At 49.2% G+C, this 15607-nt stretch overlaps 1 protein-coding gene across 1 annotated transcript in view; it reads right to left on the bottom strand.

Annotated features, from left to right (window-relative positions):
- Window positions 1-5099, bottom strand: part of CA6 (carbonic anhydrase 6) — a 48739-nt gene extending 43640 nt beyond the window's left edge. Inside the window, exon 1 of the mRNA XM_006127096.4 lies at window positions 4868-5099. The gene's annotated coding sequence lies outside the window, so the exon portion shown is untranslated. The remainder of the gene's footprint in view (window positions 1-4867) is intronic.
- Between the last annotated feature and the right edge of the window lie 10508 nt (window positions 5100-15607).

Below are 15607 nucleotides of genomic sequence, written 5' to 3' on the forward strand. Positions count from 1 at the left end.
CTTAGATAAGGGCATTACTGGTTAAACTGTTTTGTGCTATATCTCAGTTTAGCTGATGCCAGCTGGTTTACATTTAGGTTTGCCTGCTGCAACGCACGCAACAGCTCTGCTAAAACATGGCAAGTCAGCAAAAGTATCAACAACATCCACACACACTGTGAGACTCAGAGGCCTCTGCACTGGACCTATAAAATCAAGCTGGTTGCTGTGGTGGGAAAAAAATGGGATTTATTTTTTTCTTATCTTTCTGGAAAGACAAAATTATTGCTATATTAGGGGTTCCACCTGATTTCCATATCTCCACATCCATGTTCTTGCACACAAATCAGGTCCTTCCATCGTCTGCTATTTAAATTGGGCAGTGAGGCCTCTTTGGAAATTTGGCCCTATATTTAAAGTTTTTCCTGTATTTAAACTCATCTGCAAGGATCATGGGAGTAGGCCATGACACAGCCAATGTTCTCTCTAACCCAGTGGCTCTCAAAGGGTGGTCCTCAGACCACTCATGGTCCGCAACCATCCTGTAGGTGGGCCGTGGGATCGGGGTTAGCTGCCCCCTCCTCCCACAGTAGGGAGCCTGGGCTGGTGCTCCAAGCCCATGGGCTTCCCCCACCCCGTGAAGTCAGAGTGCCAGTGCCAGCTTCCTGCTGTGGGGGAGAAGAGCCTCACAAGCTGGATCCAGCTTGCAGGGGAAGGATCAGCTCTGTGTGCTATCGCTCCTCCTTCCCCCAGCTGGGGCAATCTGCTCACCTGGAAGCTTTCCCTGCTGCTCCCATTGGCCAAAACCATGGTCAATGGGAGCAACAGTGGGCAGTGCCTGAGAGCAGCTGGAGGTAGGGAGCAGGTAAGCGCTCCCCATCCACCACATGTCCAGACCCCACACCTCCATCTCCCTCCTACCCCCCCTCCCACCGATACCCCCGTACTCCATCCCACTCTTGCACCCTCTCTCCCACCCAGACCCTCACTCTCAGCTGTGCACCCAACCTCTTGGCAAGACCCCACTCACCCATCCCCTCCTGCATCCTACCTCCTGACCAGACCCTACATGCCCACCCCCTCCTACACCTATTTTGTCATCATGAGTGGTTGGCTGGTGGTCTGCAGAAAGGTCTGCATTGAGCAGGGTGGGCTATGGGCCAAAATGTTTGAGGACCACTGCTCTCATCTTTTCCATGCCTGGGTGGATTTCTGCCCCCTGCTCCCTGTCTTCCTGCTCCTATAGAAGCTTGGCTTTTAACTCAGATTAGCAGCTCCAAAAGCCTATTAGGAAGTCTCAAGTTGAATGTGAGCTGCTAACCAGCTGAGTGATGGTATGGTTTTAACCCAGGTTAAAGAACACCCTTCTTCTTGCAGTGTAAACATACCCTGAATTAGATTTAATTTTTTTCCTGAAACTACTAATTGAACGTGCTTAACCTGCAAAGGGACATCACTGCTGCATTTGTGTAATGCCAGTAGCTACTGCTCTCGACTCCCGGTTTCATAAGGTGCAGAGAAAGCACTTCTACTAGTATGCATTTCAGAAAATGAGTGAAAACAATGTAAAAAGAAACATTAACTCCCAAACCCCTTAACAAACACATGTTCCCTGCAAAACAAAACAATTTCCGGAAATGCGTCTGTTACCCTGTCGCTGGGTAAGCACTTTTCCCTTCTCCCCCATACTGTATTGTATGTTGAACAGCTGTGACATCCAGTGGCCAAATACAATACAGTTTAGTTTTGTATACAGTCCTTCATGCACAGTAACAATACATAGCTCTTATATAGCACTTTTCAGCTTCAAAGAGCTCTATAAACAGTAACTAATTAATCCCTGCCCTATGGGCTAGAGGACAGTGATCTACCTAATTGTACAGATGAGATGAGGAAACATCACATTTGAGGCCCCAAACAAATTGTGGTGATAAATAATTATAAAATCTCAGAGGGGTTGACATTAGGGATGTTAAACGGTTAACTGGTAAGCCTGCCAGTAAGCATGAGGCTCACCGGTATGTTTACTCGTTAAACGATTAACCGACCCTTGGCAGCAATCTCTGACAGTGGCCAGACATTGTAGGCTGAAGCAACAAGACCCCACAATTAGAGCTGGGGTGGGCCCAGGCAGCAGGAACTGAGTCTAAATGATTAACCATTTAAGTGCTCTCATTTATCTGGGTAACTGTTTTAACTTCCCTCGTTCTCATTTGCTGGCTCTGGAGAGAGAAGTGGATAGGGACAGTACCTAGCTCTGAAAGAAAGAGGTTGCAGATGAGGAGTGACTGGTTCAAGGATAAAGAGTTCAAGAGCCAGGCCAAACTAAATGCCACCTTCCACAGTGATGTTCTGAAGGTGCGGATGGGACTGACTAGCAGCCATGGAAGTTTTGGGAGGCACAGAAAGTTCAGCATTTGAGCAAACTGGGGCTGGATTCGAGGGCATGGTGTTGGAGTGAAAGATACAGGACAAAAAGGCCTCAAGGTGTTTAGCAGTAGGAAGCACAGCGTAACCAGGATCTGGCATGCAAGACAGGCAGACATGGAGAATGGAAAGTCAGGGAGAAAAGGAGGATGGAAAGCCTCCACTCAGGGCCGCATTATGACTTTCGTGATATTAAAAATATCAATATTAAAAATTATTTTTCATATAACTTTATATTTTATATTTTTTTCTGTTTTAGGCAAAATTTAATAGATTTTTGTGGGCCCTAAAAGTTTCATTTTTTTCTGATGTGAGAAAAAAATTAAAACATTTTCTTCGACCCTAAAAGTTCATTTTTTTTCTTCTGATTTTAAAAGAAATTAAAACATTTTCGTGGGCCCCTAAAAGTATCGTGGGCCCTAGGCACTGTGCCTAATGGATAAGTCGGCCCTGCCTCCACTAGAGACTTAGACAGAGGAGCTGACAGCCTCTGTAGGCCCCTGAGCAAGGCAGGATGGGGGAGCTCCACACTCCTGGAAAGGACGGGGCTTCAGGTAGAAGGGGCGGGGCCACAGGCAGCCAGCCCCTCTGGCCCCTGCCACTTCTGCAGTAGCAGTGGCGGCAGCTGGAAGCTCTGGGGCAACTACCCCCTTTGCCTCCCTGCTCCCACCTCATTGTCAGGGCTGCACTTAGGTGCAGTATTAGTCTGTGGATCAAATGCATGCAGCTTCAGGGTTTACTCCTGTTGTTCATCTTGCTTCAGATCCAAATTCATTAACTAAATCAGGGGTTCCCAACCTTTTTCGGTCCCCGTACCCTCTTGACTTTTAGTAAACCTTCCCATACCCCCTATTCAATATGAAAGGAAATAAATTCTAGACTCTAGAATCCACGACTTTTTTTCACTAACACTACTACTTTTGGAATATTTCAATTAGGATAATCTAATTATTTACCAAATATTTTCCGTACCCCCTTGACAAGCTTCTCATACCCCCTGGGGGTAATGCGTACCCCAGGTTGGGAACCCCTGAACTAAATGAATGGATTAGCATGTCCTTGCTACATTCCACAGAGTTGTATTCAGAAAGCCTCTGAAAATTTAACCTCAAGAAAGAGAAACTGACAGTAAAACAATACTGGAATGGCTTGCCTGGTCCAAAAGGATGGTTAAAGTGGATGGCAGATCCATGCACATCCAGCTCGCCTTGTTGAATCCAGCCTAGGTAGGTAGTGGTAAAAACTGTTATGATGAGCATGCAGTCTGGAGACGTGTGATTGCAGCACATGATGTCACACCAAAGCTCGCTTGGATCTAGCTAGCTCCCGTAACGATTTCTCTTCTGATATTTGAAAATAGACGTGTGCGTCCCTCCCTTTCTCAGTTTTTGGTAACAAGGACTAATGACTGACTTGCGTTAATCTTATGTTTTAAATAAGGTACATTCACAATATTCTCATGGTACTTAAGTACACAACAGTGCATTTACATATATGGACATGTAGCCTGGTGCCTGATGCACTGCATATAACTTATGCATGAATGTGCACAAACCAGACTGTCACCCACTAAAGGTCAGCAGTAATCTGAATACCTATCACAATTTAAAGTACCAGTTAAACCATGTATCTGATTGAATAAACCCCTTGAGAACCTCTTAGATGGGGAAGCTAATCCACACAATCTCTGGCCTGGTTATCGAGATCCATAAGCTCTTTGGCCCATCCCAGCTGGTTCGATAATGAATTATGGGGAAGAATGATTTCCACACCAAGAACCAAATCAAAAGCCCATTTAATTTAAGTCAGGATAAGACCCCAAGTCAATGTGCATGATTCTCAGTCAGATCAGATGGCAGATTAAGGTCACTGCAGTCACACAAGATTTATAAGTATGTTTTTTGGAAGCAGATTCTGGCCTACTATGCACATGGGTCTTTAGCGCACACCCACATATAACCTGTAGACTATCTAGGTATTTATGTCAGCTCATGATCTAGGTACCTGAATACCTGCATTGCATATACAAGGATCAAATTTTGTATAGGCCCTTCAACTATAACCGTGCTAATTATGCCACAGGTAGTTGGATAAGTGGGGTGCTATGGGTCTGCAATTGCAGAGTGAGTTTCAGTCTAGCTAGCATTTAGGTGCTGGAGGCTTTTGGAAGCATGCACTGTACCCTCACTTGTCTGTCATTAGCAAGTCTGGATGAGGGATTGGATAGGTTAAGGAAAAAGTGGGAGACACAGATAATAATTTCAAAATAACCCATCATGCCAAGTCATTTCATTATTCCAGTACATTAAAACCTATGTCTCAATGACTGCAAAAAGCATGACAACCAAGATAAACAGATGCAGCCCCAGGAGTCAGGCAGGCAACTGTGAATAAATGGAAGAAAAACTTGCAGATATTAATGTCACGTTTTAAAAAAAAGCCCACAAACATGCAACGTTACCTTTCTAAAGTCCGTCCCTTAAATATCTCAGCCTGCAAAGCTGTCAGAGGGAGGAAATCACAACATTGACATGTTGACTGCTGCTTCCATTACAGCATCTCTCTGGACCCTCGCCACACAGAGTGCTGCGTTAGGCCACAGGATCCGGAAGCCTTGATTACAAGGACCCTTGGTCCTGGAAAGGAATCCTCAGCTGGAAGGCCACTGTTCTGCTTTCAGTGGGAACTGCTCGACAAAATGCAAGGTGTCAGGCACTCACAGAGATTGCCTGGATATGGTGGATGCGGATGATATGTAAGCAGTAAGAGTCATTCACGCTCCTCAGGTGCGGTGCGTTGTGAGGTCCTAAGGGAATTCCACACTCCTGCAGCACTCTGGATGTGCATACAAACTGCTGTATGCCCACACCCTGGAATGTAGGCTGGGTTTTATGCCATGGCCATTATGAATTGGCTAACAAGTCCTGATTTGTGCAGGTTCTTGTCTTGTGCTTACATGCCTTGGAATCCCAGTCAACAGATAATCTCAGCCAGGTGTTTCATGGCAGAGTTGTAGTTCTTAACCCTTCTGCTGAAAAATTTCAAACAGGCGTGGAAGCAGGATTACCCCCTCGGATAATCCAGGTCTCAGAGGGGTGGCCGTGTTAGTCCGTATCTGCAAAATCAACGAGGAATCAACATGGTGTGTATTTTAACCAGCCCCTTCAAAATAAAAAATAATTTTGCCTACATCTGGGAATAAAAATGCCAATTTTTAAAAAGCGACAGAGACTCAGAACACTGCAGTCCTTTTTCTAAGGCATACAGGATGCCAAGACATCATAGCCCCAATGTTCGGCTGTTTTAAGCCGGGTCAAGTGCAAGGTTTGTGGTCCTTGCTTTCAAAGCCTTCAGGAGCCTGGGATTGGCCCTTAGGGACCACCATGACCATATCCTCCCCTGAGAGCAGCTTCTCATTCTTGATCTTGGGAACTCAGGAGATAGAGGGGAGTGCGACTTTGTTACATTTGGTACCAGAAGTGGGGACTTTTTGGACAGCCCCTGCAAACAAGGGCCAGGGAGGAGCTGACAGGTGCGCTAGATCAGCAGCAGCAGGCTGCAGGATCCGTCGAGCTTCCGCAAACTGCCCAGCAATGGCCCAATGACACCAGGGAGGAACTTCAACAGCAGCAACTCCAGGATCACCAGTCCCAGACTTGGCAGGGAGCTTGGCAGCTACAAAGGCATCCACCCAATTGCCACAAAGGAAGGCGTCAGGAGACCCTAGCATGGAGCTGTAGGTACTATGGGCACAGGGGGAAGGTAAGATGGGTTTACCATGACACAAGCCACGTCTGTATGGCCAGACCAGTAGTCTTGAGTTCTACCAAGACCAGTGAAGGCCAGGCTGACCAAGATATCTGGCCACGAAGAACTGAGGCTCTGGCTACAGAGCATGCAGAACAAGAGAACTGTTGAGACTCAATTTAGGGCCTGGAAGGGACAATTTGTTTCCATTGCAGGGAAATGGGCCTCATAAGAAAACATTGCCTCTATAAAAACTGTAATTCGGGAAGGCAGTATTGGTACTATTGTGGACCAAGGCCTCCTTGTAATTGGCAAACCTGGGCTAGAGAAGGAAGCAGTCCATGCAGCAGAAATGGAAGCAAGGACCAGTTTTCAATCTCTATCTTGAGGAAGGAGAACAAGGTGAATGTACCTATGGTGTTGCAGGAACTGAGGCAGGACTCTGGGTTGGGCACCAGGCACCCCATACAACCTGCAGAATCAGATGCTCACTCTCTGGGGTGAATCATATAACAGGATGAAGGCTTGGGAGACCCACATTCAGGGAACAGAGTGGACACATTTAAAGGCAGTGAAAGAGCTGGCTGAAAAAGTGGCACAGACCAACCTGGAAACTGCCAATCTTGAGAAAGTGAAGCTGGTCCCAACCACTGAAAGTAAAGAGGTGTCCAAGAATAGCAAACCACATCCACCTTGTGAGCAAGACCCTGGGAATACAAGGAAGAGTGGGCAGAAACCTTGTGAAGGAGGCAAGCCAAACCGAGATCTGGTGGAAAAAATCTCTAGCCTAAAAGACAGGCAGAAGGGGGAGTTGGAGTATCTCCTTATCCTGGAGAAGAAATGCTCTGCCTGCTGTAGAGACCAGTGGGCCTGTTCTGAAATAGAGGTATAGGAGCAGGAGAGAGAACCCCTCTCTTTGAGCAGAGCACTGAAAGGCAACAACAGAAACTGGATCTAGAAATGGTCCGGCCACCTTAGAGAAGCAGCTAACCAGACAGAGAAAGGTGCTAGAGATTGAGACCCAAAAAAAGTGGTCCCCACCTATGTAAGTGGGCAGGACCGAGGGGTGTCTGGAAAGTCATGATAAGGTGATAAGCACACAGAGAGAAAGTGCCAGAAGGCTTGTGTGAATACCAGTGGGCTGGCTGATGGGCTAGGCACCCCGAAAGACCTACCAAAAGGATCAGATGGCAGTCTAATAAAGAAGCAAGTGTCCTGTGGCACAAACACAAAGATCTCATGTACAACAGAGGCTGCAGTAATGGCTGTAGCCCCCTCAGCTACACAGGACACGTCTACAATAAGAGACTGGGGTGAGCTGGAAGAGAAGGCTGCTAGAGCTGATCATAACCCCACTGAGATCCTGGAACTACAGACCCAGGTTGCTCAATACCAACAAGAGCTCAAAGAGATTTGCTCTTCATGGGACAGAATCATTGGGCAAGCGATAAAATGGGAGCAAGAGCTGGCCCACCTCAGAGCGGAGAAGGGGGTGAGAGAACAGCAATCCCTTCTGCTGCCAAAGAAGCCGACTAGGCTCCAGAACCTGCTCAGGGTCCAGCCAGGAGCAAGGCCGCTACAGACAGAAGATAATGTGGACACGGACATGCATCTACTTGCTGAAGCAGGGAGCTCCCCACTGTGGCTCTAAATCCCTAGAACCTAGATGCGGTAATTGAGCCAGGTTACCAGTAGACCCCTGCTAAAAAGGAGAGCTCTTTTCAGAGGAAAAAGAAGCCAAACTGGTCTGAACATGCTAAATGTCATCCACAGCATAGTATGGGTGCAGAAAACAGAAGTGGGTGTTGCTAAGCCAGGGATTGAAAGCAGTGGGCAAAACCATACACTCCCTGGTCTTTGGCATTCTGAGAAGGGATCTGAACCTAGACAGAGAGATTCTTAATGCTGAAGGATGTATATGTAGTTGCATTCAAAAGGACTCCTCTCCAGCTCAGGAGACCACAGTAAAAGACTATTTCTGGGGAAATCCCAGTTCTGTTAACCAGCCTAATGGCATTAAAAGGCTTACACAATCTGAATGCCTCACTGTGGTAAATTATAACATGCTACTGACTAAGGAGGGGCATGGAGGAGGGGAGGGGGATTGGGTCAGAGTGCAGGGCTGGCGGTGCTTGGCTCTGAGGGAGAGGGGGGAATTGGGTTAGAGCAGGGGGCTAAAGGTGCCTGGCTCTGGGGGAAGGATGGGGCATTGGGTTAGAGCAGGTGGAGGAGGGGCAGAAGCACCTTAAATTCAACATCTTCATGGATGCAGAATAAGGCAGCCAACACAGATGTCATATTTAAATTCCAGGGCAAAAAAAGAATCAGCATGTACCTGGTTTACAATGTGTTCCTTTAAAGAAAAGCGATTGCTAAACTCTCCCTAGGTAAAACAAGCCTGGGAGGAGAAATTTGACTGAAAGGGGTGAAGATTTTTAAAGCTCTTTAGGCAGATAAGCTGGGAGAGAGACCTGATCAAATTGGGTGAGAGACTTCCAGACCTCTCCAGGTAGAGAGACCTAGCAGAGAAACCCTGAGAAACTGGCAACTGGCAAGGACAACTAAAACTCCCTAAGTTAAACAAGAAGGGAGAATCCTGACAAACAAGGACATATACACTATATTGGGGAGATACCTAAATCTTGTTTGAGCAGGGAGGTGTATGACAAGGTGGATTAAGCCCCGAGGCCCCCTACTGGAGGCCTTGTGGTCCTGGCACGCCCTACCCCAGAAAAAGGGCAATAGAGAGGTCCTCCAAGCAGGCTAGAGTGGCTGCAGGGGGAAAGCAGCCAATTGGGGACCAGGAAGACCATATTAAAGGAGCTGCAGGCCAGCGCAGCAGTTAGTTACTGTGTAGAGCTCAAGGGCTGAAGACTAGGTGGCTGGCTGACTGGAAAAGTAGCAGTGCTACCAACAGCTCAGTGTGGAGAGCTCACAGCAAACAAGACAGAGCCCTGAGGTAAGGGCAAACTTGATACAGGGCCATGGGGAAGCAGCTCAGGGAATTAGAGCAGCAGAACAGACATAGCAGACAGCTGCTATCTACAGGGTTCCTGGGCTGGGACCCAGGGTAGAGAGCAGGACTGGGTCCCTCCCAACTTCCCATTAGCCACTGGGGAAAGCTCTCTGCTGAGTACGAGTTAAAGAGCTTGAGGTAACCCCACAAGAAGAAATTCCCAGTGCATTTTCCTGGGTTTAAAAAGGGGGGGGGGGGATAGTGTATCATCGAAGGTTAAGGAATCTGTGGCCTTGGGGAGGTTTTTAAACAGAAGCCTCTAGAGCAGGCATGTCCAAAGTCCGGCCTGCGGGCCAATTGCGGCCCGTGGTCGGATTTAATACGGCCCCCGCTTCTCCCGGCTCCCCGGTGCTCTTTTTAACTGGCGCGCGCAGCGCAGCGCGCCGCTTTGGGCCGCGCTGCCGCTGCCGCCGCAGTCCTAGACCCTGCCCTGTAGGGCACGTCCGCAGCCCCGCTCCCCCGCTTGGCTGCGGGTTTGCCCTGCCCCCGGGCCGCCGTGAGGCCAGCGTGCCCTGCGCTCTCCGACCCCGCGGGCCCTCCACTTTGGGGCTGAGAGTGCGGGGACGGCCCCCGCTTCCTCCCCCTCTCCTGGCTCCCCGGTGCTCCTCCGAACTGGCGCACGCAGCGCGCCGCTTCCAGCCAGGCTGCAGTCCTAAAGCCTGCCATGTAGGGCACGTCTACAGCCCCGCTCGGCTGCGGGTTCGCCGTGCCGCCGTGAGGCCAGCGTGCCCTGCGCTCTCCTGTGCTGCAGTCCAGATCTCAGTTTCACCCTTCACATTAGTGTAGGCAAGTTTTTTTTTCAATTGAGATGAATACATTGTAAAATCTCAGTTAATGTCAGTTGGTCTAAATCAGTTATAAATATATTTGGACACAACATGTATAGTTGGTGTTATGTTCCTGTTCATATTTTTTTAACTTAAAAGTTGATAATATGTAATGTACTTTACAATGTTCCTGACATATATTTCAGCTTCCTGGATTTTTTTTTCATCTGGCCTTCAGATATGAAAGGCAGAGTGATTTAACACCTATTTAGATTTGTCATCCATGTGACGAAATGAAAAGTATGCCGTTTGCAATAAACTTTGCATAAAATAGTTAATTTGCATTTAATTTTAATGGTTCAAAGAATGTCAGGCAAAATGGTCGGCCCTCACGCATGTTCACTTCTTCAAATCTGGCCCTCTTTGAAAAAAGTTTGGACACCCCTGCTCTAGAGGCAAGGTCTTTTTAAGGTCTCTTGCAGGCCCCCCACCTTCTGCACTTGAAATACCAGAGTAGGGAACAGCCTTGACAGGTGGTCCTAGCTCTTACCATTTAGGAGGAGTTCTTGAACAGACAGACAGACACACATTTTGAAAATACATAGTAAGATGGATGTTTAAAACTTGCCTCAGGGGCATATTCACAAAAATAAACAAAAAGCTATCAACCTTAGCTCATCATAAGTCTCAATCTTATTATCAGCTCCGGAATTAATGAAAACTGAGGCAGGCAGAGCTCACTATGACTTTTTAGGGATACCTGTCTAGGAGAAGATCTGTCTGATCTCAAACCTGCACTTGCTCACTCCAGTGCGCATGTCGCAGTTCCTGTGCCCAAGTATGAGGATTGGTAGGAGAAGAGAGTGTGATTGGAACTCACAAGCCAGTCTCACTGAAATCAATTCATGTGAAGGCATATCTGTTGATGCTACAGATTTACCTCTTGTTGACTAAAGTTCTACAGCAATGGGCCAGTGACATCAGATGCAGGTGGAGGATACCACTGGAAGCATCTAGCCACACACCTGCACATAAGTGGTCCAGGTGTGACGGTCATCTGTCTGCTGAATTGGAACAAAAACCGGTCTCGTATCCTGCTCAGGTGACAAAGCAGCCCTATATAGGGACAGTGCTGCTTTCTTCAAAAGAAGAGGGGGAGAGAAAACAATCCCTAAAAACAGCTTGTTCTGGCTGATTCCTGTCAGTTAACCAGCACTGACTGGCTATCCAATTTTGCCATAACAAGAGAAAATCATCAACTACACAGAAACTGCACTTTGCGTCCTTCAATGTACATATGCTTCTTAATAGCGATGACTGCCATGAATGAAGGTCAGCAATTACCATAAGAGAACTTGCACTTTATAACATTGACATCGCAACCTTGAGTGAAACATGCAACTCTGGGAGCAGCCAGTTCTGGAGGTTGGAGCAGGCTATTGATATTATTGTGAGGGACAGCCAAGACAAGTGGGAGTTGGCTTTGCCACCTGGACATGACTAGTTACTCCACTTGAATCCCCACTACATGCCATCAGTCCTCGCCTTATAACTGCAAAGACTTTGGGCAGTAGCTTATACTTGTTAGTGCACATGAACCCACATTACCTGCTGCAGACGATGAAAAGGAGGGTACGTCTACACTACAGCGCTAGTTCGAACTAACTTAGTTCGAATTAGTTAATTCGAACTAAGCTAGTTCGAACTAACGCATCTAGAACTAAAAACTAGTTCGAACTAGCGTTTTGCTAGTTCGAACTAGTAAGTCCACATTGAGTGGACTCTGAACAGGGCTTAATGATGGCCGGAAGCAGTGCCGGCAGGGCATAAAAGGAGGACTTAGAGCATGGAGATACTGTCTCAGGCTAGCCGAGGGCTGCGCTTAAAGGGTCCCGACCCCCACCCCGGACACACAGTTCTAAGGGGTGCCCCGCTTGCAAAGAAGTTCTGGCTTGGAGTGCCCTGAGTGCCCACACTGGGCACATCACACCACTCGGCCATCAGCCCGGCTGCACTTGCCGCAGGCTGCCATCTGGGGAGAGGGAGTAATTGGGGGGCTGCAGGAGAGCTTCCACCCCCAGAAGCCCGCAGAGCCAGCCCAGTCCTCCCCATCGGGGGCTCGTACCCCATTCCTCCCTCACCTCCTTCCACTTGCCCTTCCCTAGCCCCCCTTCTTCTTGATGTACAAAATAAAGATAACGTTTCTTCCAACATTGACTCTGTCTTTATTGAAAAAAACTGGGGGAGACTGGGAAAAGGAGGTGGGAGAGGGGAAGAGAAAGGCTGGGAGAGGGGAGGGCAACTAACATGATCAGGGGTTGGGAACAGGTCCCAGATGAAGAGAGGCTACAGAGACTGGGACTGTTCAGCTTAGAAAAGAGGAGACGGAGGGGGGACAGGATAGAGGTCTCTAAAAGCAGGGGTTGGGTGGAGAGGGTGCATTCAGAAAAGTTCTTCATGAGTTCCCATAAAGAAGGACTAGAGGACACCAAAGGAAAGGACTGGGTAGCAGGCTTGAAACTAGTAAGAGAAAGTTGTTGTTCTTGACAAAGCAAATAGTTAACCTGTGGAACTCCTTGCTGCAGGAGGCTGTGAAGGCTACAACTAGAACAGAGTTTAAAGGGAAGTGAGATCAAGTCATGGACGTTGGGTCCATGGAGTCCTATTAGCCAGAGGGTAGGAGTGGTGTCCCTGCCCAAAGTTTGTGGAAGGCTGGAGAGGGATGGCACGAGACAAATGGCTTGGTCATTGTCTTCGGTCCATCCCCTCCAGGGTCCCTAGGGTTGGCCGCTGTGGGCAGACAGGCTACTGGGCTAGATGGACCTTTGGTCTGACCCAGGACGGCCATTGTAAGCTCAGGGCTCAGTGTCGGGGGTCTCAGTGGACCCCCTTGATTTTCATGCACACCTGGTCCTGGGTGGCCAGGCTGGCAGCTCTCCTGCCCTAGACGGCCACTTTCCTGTGCCTAGTGCGGAGATCGTGGACGAGGTCCACGATGTCCGCACTAGCCCAGGAAGGTGCCCGCCTCTTGCGGTCCAGGGCAAGCTCCCGGGAGCCGCCAGCCTGGTCCCGGCAAGAGGGGGTGGGCTGGGGGGCATCGGGTGGGTGGCTCTGTGCCGTGCCAGGTGCAGGGTCTGCTAGCTGGGTGCTGGCAGGCTTGCACCTGGCACGGGCACCGTAGCCAGCCCGTGCCCCTTTAAGGGGTCCGGGGCCGGGAGGGGGGCATAGAGTTTCCCTGGTGTTGTCCAGAGTGGCCACCAGGGAAACCTGGGGAGGGCTAGCCTCCCACTAGTTCGAACTAAAGGGCTACACAGCCCTTAGTTCGAACTAGCTAGTTCGAACTAGGCGTTAGTCCTCGTAAAATGAGGTTTACCTAGTTCGAACTAAGCGCTCCGCTAGTTCGATTCAAATTCGAACTAGCGGAGCGCTAGTGTAGCGCATAGGAAAGTTAGTTCGAACTAACGTCCGTTAGTTCGAACTAACTTTCTAGTGTAGACATACCCGGAGGCTTTTAAGGAAAGCCTGAATTCAGTGATCTCTTCAGTACCTTTTCATTCCAAGCTATATATACTCAGCTATTTTAATGCTAGAGTTAGTCAAAACTCCATCACATGGCACAAGGGGTTTGGGCATCATTAAGGCCCTACCAAATCCTTGGCCATGAAAAACACACCCCAGACTGTGAAATCTGGTCTCTCCCCATGAAAGCCAGTCTTTTGTGTGCTTTTACCCAATACTAAACTGATGTCATGGGGGAGCCCTGACCCAAAAGGGAGCCGCAGGAAGATCACAAGGTTATTTTAGGAGGTTGTGGTATTGCCACTTCTATTTCTGCGCTGTTTTCAAAGATGAATGGTGGCTGTTGGCCAAGTGTTCAGCTCTGAAGGCAGAGCCCCACCACCAGCAGCTCAGAAGTAACGGTGGCAATACCATATGATGCCTCCCTTACTTCTGCGCTGCTGCCTTTAGAACTAGGTAGTTGGAGAGCGGTGCCTTCTTACTGAGGACACAGCTCAGCAGGCAAAAGTAAGGGCGGCAATACCGCACCAGGCCATGCTTACTACTGTGCTTCTGCTGGCAGTGGCTTTTACCTATAGATTTGACATGGCATCTGCGATCGGATTTGCCGGTCGAGGATTAGTCATTCACCAATGGCGTTTTGGAAGATGGGATCTGTCGATCAACAGCTCGGTTTATAAACACAGGATTTTAATGCAGGGCTAGTCATGGCTTCACTCTACCGCACTCCAGGCTGCCGCAATACGGACATTGCTACACTGAACTAAAAGTTCCAGAGTGCACGTTGATGTACTGCTGTTTGAAAAAGGAGTTTGTCAACAAGCACTACACAACTTTTAAAATGTGGTAGCAGTGTCCACGTGGAACCTTATGGCAGAGCAGGTTAACACACTGTAGATTCACACCTTGGCTTGTTGTTGCACACTTATTGCCTGGGTGGAGTGACCTGCCCTGTCCAAAATCGAGAAGCTGTGAACAAAAAGGCAACCTCTGATCTCGAATAACACCTACCTTTTATATAATGTTTGTCATTAGTGGTTGTCAAAGCACTTCATAATCTTTAATATATTTGTTCTCACAGAACTCCTATCAGGCACACTGTGATATTATCCCCATGCTACAAATGGGGATCTGAGATAGAAAGTGGGTAAGTGACTTGTCCAAGATCACACAGGAAGTCTGTAGCAGATCAAGGGCCGGACGGAGGCATTGGCGAGCCAGGCAGCTGCCCAGGGTGCCCAACCGATGGGGGGCGCCTGATGGCAGCTGTAAGGGGCGCGCGGTGTCCCTTAAAGCTGCCATTAGGTGCCGTGTGCCTGGCTCCTGCAGCGCCGGCCCACCTACATCCCCGCAGCGCCGGCCAGCAACGCCCTTCCCCCCACAGCCGCGGGGCCCTACATGGCCCAGCGTGTGCGCCAGCAGCAACAGCTGGGCCAGACTGGGCCGCACTTGCGACATGCACCCAAGGGGCGGGCCCTGGGCTGTGCGCCAGCGGCTGTAGCCGGGCTGCGCATGCTCCATGCGCCCCGGAGGCGAGCCTGCGCATCCTAGGGGGCGGGCCTGCACCCCACGGGCCGGCCTGCGCATGAGCCGTGTGGCCGGGGGCAGCGCCATGCGCCCATGCCCAGGGCACCAGAATACTTCGGGCCGGCCCTGAGCAGAGCAAGGTATTGACTGTAGGCCACACTAATCCTAGACTCGGGCTCTAACCCTGTACCATCCTTGTCACAAAATGTGAAGAGAGAGCCACTCTCTCAGATAGCCAAGACTGAAACCATTAGGGATGTTACCAGATTACTGATTAACCAGTTACCTGGTACCTGGGGAACAGCCCCTTGGCTGCTGCTTCAGCCCTGCTGGGTCCCCATGCAGGGCTACAGCTTCTAGCCCCACAAGGGGCTGCCAGCTTTTCTGGCCCATGTGGGGCTGCCGCTTCCCGCCCCGCATGGGCAGGAAGCAACCAAGCTGAAGCAGTCCCTGTATGCGGCGGGCGGGAGGGCCGCGAGCAGCTTCCCTAGCCTGACCCCATTAAATCAGTTATCCGGTTCAACTTAACATTTAACTGGTTCACTAATTAAACAGGATTTTACATCCCTAGGAACCATACAGGCCTGGGAGAAAGATGAGGCAGAACCAAGCTACAGAACTGGAA

Source organism: Pelodiscus sinensis, chromosome 23 (assembly GCF_049634645.1).
Source record: "Pelodiscus sinensis isolate JC-2024 chromosome 23, ASM4963464v1, whole genome shotgun sequence".
Taxonomy (NCBI): Eukaryota; Metazoa; Chordata; order Testudines; family Trionychidae; genus Pelodiscus; species Pelodiscus sinensis.